Source organism: Mustela putorius, unplaced genomic scaffold, assembly GCF_011764305.1.
Source record: "Mustela putorius furo isolate JIRA1106 unplaced genomic scaffold, ASM1176430v1.1 tig00537227_pilon_pilon_pilon, whole genome shotgun sequence".
NCBI classification, from domain to species: Eukaryota; Metazoa; Chordata; class Mammalia; order Carnivora; family Mustelidae; genus Mustela; species Mustela putorius.
Window position 1 is genome coordinate 43561697 of NW_025422368.1, and position 7102 is coordinate 43568798.

The 7102-nt window shown below is 43.3% G+C and overlaps 1 pseudogene; it reads left to right on the forward strand.

Moving 5' to 3' along the window:
• Nucleotides 1–316: 316 nt before the first annotated feature.
• On the forward strand, nt 317–1048 carry LOC101688273 (annotated as a pseudogene).
• The last annotated feature ends 6054 nt before the right edge of the window (nt 1049–7102 follow it).

Sequence of the window (7102 nt, forward strand, 5' to 3'; positions counted from 1 at the left end):
TGTAGAAACTTCCTTATTGCTAGGAACTGTGAAAGGAGGTGGGGAAATCGTCCAGGCTGAAACCATCCATTCTAGGCGCATATTTTCCACCACAACCAAACCACTAATCCTTTACCAAATTTCATTTTTGGACATTGAAATACAACATATGGGGTTTTGAAACTCAGTGTTGGGAGTTGAAGCTCGAGCTGCTGTGCACCCAAAAGAGGAACTGGGGCCCAGCCGTTCCTCCTCACCCTAGGCCAGGCCCTGCTCCACCTGAGTCCCCCTGGTTCAGATGGGCTGGGCCAAGTGTGTCCCAGTCACTCCAGTGTGACCTCTGGCTGGAGTGGTAGACCCCAGTTCACCTAGTGCCAGCGTCCTGCATGCTCCCATCCAGCCAGAGAGCTCACTAGAGCCAACCCTACAAGCAGGGTAGCAGCTGGAGGGTCCTAATTAGGCCAAGACCCAGATCCCCGCTCTCCTACCCTTGACATTGCATGGACACCTATGAAGACGAGCAGCGGAGAGCCCCCAAGCCGACTGGTGAACCGCTGGGTGAAGAATTTGAGACCAAAGCCCCCCACATGGATCTACCCCCAGAGCCTGCTCTGCCTCTGCAGGCTACTTCACCTTCTAGGTTGGACTTGCCTCAGGCACCCAGTTTTCCTTTGAGGACCAGATGCCACCTGGGGGCCAGACTGAGCTTCCCTCCAAGCAGGTATCCTGCAAGGAGAAAGCAGGACAGCCCTCAGAAACCCCTTGGCCAGCCAGGGCTTGGATTAGCCCTTAAAAGACCCTGAGACTCCCTGATCATCACGTTCTGAGGCTAATAGGTGGACAGTGGATGGCAAGGCACTAGGGAGCTGTCCCCTCACCACAAGATAACTCCCCTGGGACTATGACACCCCCACAGGGGAAGCAGCCTTCTTCCTTGAGTGAAAATGCTAGGGAACGAAAGGAAGGGGCCATTCTGGGAACCAGATGACTTTTGAAAACTGGGGGCCAAGTATGGGAGCAGGACCAGGACTAGGAAAATCAGCACTTTCCAAGCTTGGTGGAGAACTAAAGGGCGCATAGCCCCAGCACTGGGTTCACAGGAGCCTCGTGATATTGTGTCCTCTCAATCCCTTCTTTCCCTGGGTGCCTAGAAAGCCTCGTTGTCTTCCAATCCCCAACCTCCCCCAAACTACCAACTCCAGGACTGAGCGTTTTCTTGGGCTTTCTTTGTGTCTCATGTGTTTCTGGTATATTAAAGGAGGTGGTTTTAAATGAAAAAAAGAAAAAAATAACATATAAACAGAAAAAAACTTGAATTTTATAGGAAAGTTGGCCCTATAAATTGTAGCATTGACGAGGATCTTAGAAATCTTCTTTTTATGGGTCCACTCCTTTTACTGCTAACACATCTGAAGCGCAGAGCTGAAGTGACTTGCTCAAGGTCACATAACTAGTTAGTAGCAAAGGCAGAAAGTGGACAGTCTCCTGACTTGTCTAGTGCTACATTGCTGATGACATCTCTGAGTTAGCTGGAGATTTTTTTTTTTTTTTTTAATTTGACAGAGAGAGAGAGTGAGAGCCATCACAAGAAAGCAGAGAGGCAGGCAGAGGGGGAGGGAGAAGGAGGCTCTGCTGAGCAGATAGCCCTATTGATTCTCGATCCCAGAACCCCGAGATCATGACCTGAGCCGAAGGCAGCCGCTTCAGCAGCCCACTGAGTCACCCAGGTGCCCCTGGAGATGTTTTGTTTTTTGTTTTTGTGTGTGTGTGTGTTTTGGAGATGTTTTTATAGAAAGAAAAAGATAACAAAAAAATCCTTCTCAGCCCACCCATGTAGTAAGATCTAATCACATACAACAGACTGTTTAAAAAGAAAACGTGACAGACTCAGAGGTGTGCTAGAAAGTACTTGGCACCCTGTCCTGTCCACTCCCATCCCCTCCCGTCACACACGTTCCATGATCTTTGGCGGCAAGTATGCCCCTCCAGCCTGGCTATTCTTCCTTGGGATGGATGTGCTATTTATTAGTTACCTTTTTAGGGCAGCCTGGACTGACAGAGTCCCTATTCTTGGTTGCTTTTTCTATGTGGGAAGCTGTAAAGGGTCCAGTCAGAACTTGTAGACATCACTGCAGAATCCCCCCCTTCAAAGGGGAGAGTCTTTGTTTAGGGCTTTGTGCACCAATGCATGCTGCATGTGCACGCGCACACACACACACACACACACACACACACTCTGTGCTATCCATACGAGCTGGACCAGTTTCTCACTAACCCCCTTCTCTAATTGGTTCTGGCTTGGGAGTCTGTGTGGTCCCGTCTTGTTCACCAAGGCCAGATTAGCCCCCATTCATCCTACATTCCAAAGGAAACCTCAAGCATCTCTTTTATATCCCTTCTACTCAAGGTGACATAATCATAAACAATCCTCTGTAAAATATTCCACAGGCCTACATCTGCTTTCGTTTCCTCATCTCCCAAAAGGAGGGATCATAAACAGAACTTCCAGAAATTTCTCTGGCAGCTGTTTGCATATATCACTACTTCACCAGTTCAGTCCCGAGGGTGTTTTCTACTGTCTGTTTATATTTGGGTTACCTAAGAAATAAATCCTTTTAATTTAAAAACAAATGAACAGTGAGTGCTGGTGAAGTTCTAGGCAGGACATAAATCTCACCAAATTGATTTTGTTCACTGGGAACTCACAAAAATGGCTTCAACCTCAACCATTCTGCTTATACTCTAGAACCATTTGGTAACAGCCACTAATGTTAAAGGATCTGTATATTTTTTCCCCAAGTGCCCTTATCGAAAACCAGAAAGAATTCTCTGCCTTTGCTTAACAAAGGTGAGTCTTTCCAAGGAAAATGTCTTTAAAAAGAAAGAAAGAATCCAGACAAAGGAAATCTTTTCTAATTATGAAAGGGATCTGTGACTCTGGAGATGGACTGGGCACATGCCTCAAGCCAACAAGAGTTGCTGCCCAGCGGGAGGCAATAATATGAGCTGATGAGAGCTCAGGGTGCCTGGTTCATCACAGCTTGACAGCAGTGTTGCCTGGAAGGGAGGTTCATCAAGGTGTGGTAAAAGCACTGATTCTGGATTCACACGGAGCTGGATCCCAATCCAGGTTCACCAGTCAGAGTCACTGTGAGGAAGTTGCTATCTTCCTGAAGATCAGATGGGATTACCGATATTACATTCTTCCTGGGGTCACAGTCAGGATTAACTGAGATGACTCAGGTAGCAGCACTAAAGACTGGTGAAGCAGGTCAGGGAGTGATCCTTGGAAACAAACAGAAGTCATCCGTAGGTAATGGAGAGCAGAGCCAGAATGCCCTGGGTGTGTAAAATGGCCGGGCATGCCTCACTCATCCACTAGGGCCAAAAAGTTCCTGGCTAAATTTAAGAGTTGCTCAATCAATTATAGACTTAAAGGATCATTGAGCATTCTTTGTTTCTCTTGGCAAAATCATGATTTGCAAAATCCTATTTGGCAAGAGGAATGTTCCAAAGTTTGCTCGTTCGTTCATTCGTTCTTTTTTTTTTTAGAAAATTATTTTAATTGCAAAAGTTGGATTACGTGGACAACCTCTAGAGTTCCTTTCAGGTCACAGCATTCTGTGTCTGAGCATGGAGTATGTGGTAGAAGGAACGTGCTTGGGCATTGGTGCCAGATGGCCCTAGAGTAAGCCTGGGAGCCACCTCTTGTCACCTATAACTTGGTCAAGGTTTGTCATCTCTCTGAAACTCCATTTTTTCATCTGTAATCATGGGTATAATGATACCCACCTTACAGTATGGCTGGAAGAATGAAGTGAGAATATTATACGCACAAGTGCCTGACGTGGGTAGGTAATGAATAAATAAGGACACCTCTACCCTTCCTCTCCAAAGTTACCCAGGTGGGTGGGCCAAGTCTCTATGGACATGACAAAGAGCTCTTCCTTAGGGACTGATAGCTGTGAATGAGGCTTTGCCACTTGAGCATAGTTTCTATGCGACCTATTCCTTAAGCAGTCCCTCGAAATTCTGTCAGGAGGAAGAAGGATGCGAGAAGTCAATGATAGAAACCTAGGGGCTGGGATTTTGGTCCCACTTAGCTGGCTGCCTTCAGGACAGGCCCCTACCCTATATCTGTCCAGCCACCTACCCATTCAACAAATACCGATGGTGCATCAATTCTGTGTTAGCATTGCACCTGCGCCAGGCAGACAACAGTGAAGAATCAGTGACCCCTGCCCTTAAGAGTTCACGGCCCCCTGGGAGAGACCGAGAAAGAGAAGTACACAGACAATTAACATACAGTCCCGTGTCATCAGAGCCAAGAGAGGGGAAGTATGAAACGCCATGGGCATGGCAAGAATGAGGCTGTGTGCTTCCTGGGAGGCTAACTTGACATTATTTTAAATGTATTAAGTGAGGGGCACCTGGGTGGCTCAGTGGGTTAAAGCCTCTGCCTTTGGCTCAGGTCATGATCCCAGGGTCCTGGGATCGAGCCCCACATTGGGCTCTCTGCTCAGCGGGGAGCTTGCTTCCCCCTCTCTCTCTGCCTGCCTCTCTGCCTACTTGTGATCTGTCTGTCAAATAAATAAAATAAAATAAAAATCTTTAAATATATTAAGTGAAGGGGATGGAAAAGTCGATTTTTAGACTGTTTTTTAAAAGAAGAATATAATAATGGGGTGCCTGGATGGCTCAGTGGGTTGAGCAGCTGACTTGATTTTGGCTCAGGTCAAGATCTCAAGGTCCTGGGATGGAGCCCTGCTTCCGGCTCCCTGCTCATTGGGGAGCCTGCTTAAGATTCTCCCACCCTCTCCCTCTGCCCTTTCTTCCTTCAATCTCTCTCTCTCTCTCAAATAAGTAAAATCTTTTTTAAAAATAAAAATAAGCTTTAAAAGGTATAATAAACCTGGTACATCTGTTACACCACTCAAGAAATAAAACACTACTGTGGGATGGGGGAAATGGGTTAAGGTGGTCAAAAGTTACCAACTTCCAGTTATAAGATAAATAAATAAGATAAATAAGAGAGGAAGTACAGCAGGATGACAGCAGTTAACAATACCATCTTATATATTAAAAATAGCTAAGAGGGTAGATCTTTAAAGTTCTCATCACAAGAAAAAAACTATAACTACAGAAGGTGATGCATGTGAACTAAACTGACTATGGTGATCATTATATAATACATTACCTACATCAAATCATTATGTTGTATACCTTAAGTTAACACAATATTGTATTTCAATTATATCTCATTAAAACTGGGGAAAATATCAGAAAACAACCCACTAGAAATACTGTTGAAACCTTTGTAGTCCTTCCTCCCCCATTCACATTTTTATACTTTTACTACAGAATTATGGATGTCATGATATATAGAATTCTTTAGTGAAACAAATACTAATAAAAGCTATGTTTAGGGACATTTACTTGACTTATACTAGCTGAAAGTCAAAGCAGATCAAACTTCTGAGAGATTTGGCAAAGCTTTTTATTTTTCACTTTTTTTTATAATTATTTCCCAAGTTTGCCTTTGGGTTTCTGAATCCTACATTTGGGGTGTGTGGCAGGATTGATAATTTTTAAAAATTTAGAAAACAGGATATAGGCTAAATCACCCATTCACTGTAAATATCACTATATATTATATTACTCGCTTTCAGAATTTCTCAATTTCAGAATTACTCAATTTCAGAATTTCTGCTGCCTTGACAGCTACTATAAAAATGTTCAGCAGAAATAGGTCTGTGCTAAAGAGGACAATTATTTATTTTTTTTAAAATATTCCATTCAAGGGGCACCTGGGTGGCTCAGTAGATTAAGTGTCTGCCTTCAGCTCAGGTCCTGATCCCAGGGTCCTGGGATTGAGCCCCACATCAGGCTCCCTGCTCAATGGAGAGCCTGCATCTCCCTCTTGTCTGTCCCTCTCCACCTGTATATTTTCTCTCCCTCTCGTTCATTTGCTGTCTCCCTCCTTCTCTCAAAATAAATAAAATCTTATAAAAAAAATAATAAAAAATTTTAAAAATAATTTTTTTAAAATTAAAAAATTAAAGTGTTCTACTCAAAAGCATTACTACAGCAGACACGCAACCAATTCCATCTCCCCAGGTATGTAACAGTTGAGTTTCCAGTACTGTTTTAGCACACACTTAGGTGGGCACCCTGGGAAGCTCTAGTTACGAGAGCACATAAGGGGGGGTTACCTTACTTGGACATAAAATTTAGGGATAGTTTTCTACCTTGCTGGATGGAAATGGAAAGGATTGATAGAAATGACCAGACCAACAGTTGGCATTTGGAATGAGTGGGTATAGACACTCTTTCAGGCCCAACGAGAGAAGAATCAGAAGGGGGAAAGAGCATAGTATATTGGATTTGACATTCAGGATTGCCAAGGCATAGAATTGGAGGGGAATCGATAAGGTCTACACAAAAGGAGTCACACAATGCAGGAGAACCTCTGGCTGAATTTCCTACACTGCAGAATACGTTTATGGAAATTAAAAAGAGCATGCAAAAGTGCCCAATGGATAGAATTGACAAATTAATGTAGAAATCAAATGCATTAAAACTCTCAGCTTAATTTTCCCCTATTATTCCTATACAATGCCTCAAATGCACCATAATCTTCATTTAACTTCTTCCCCACTTATCTTATCCATCATTTATTTAATAATGGATCAAAACTATTAAACTAAAGAATTAAGTGTATTACATTACATCTCCTCATGATTCTTGGAAGAATGGCACTTTCGTGTCCCGTTGGACAGGAAAATGTATGTGACCTCAACTGTAACACTAAATACAACCCTGGAGAATTACGCTGTGGGAGAAGGTTGCATCTAAACAGGGATTCGAGGGTCGCTGCATGGCTCAGTCGGTTAAGTGTCTGCCTTTACCTCAGGTCATGATCCCAGAGTCCTGAGATCCAGTCTCCCTCTGTCCACCCCGTTTGTGCACTTGTGTGTGTTCTCGCTCTCAAATAAAGAAATAAAATCTTTTTAAAAAATAAAATAATAATAATAAATATATATATATCTCATATATAAATAATAAATAAATAATAATTCTAGGTTAGATTGGCTAGAAGGCAAAAATTTTTAAGCAAGGGTTT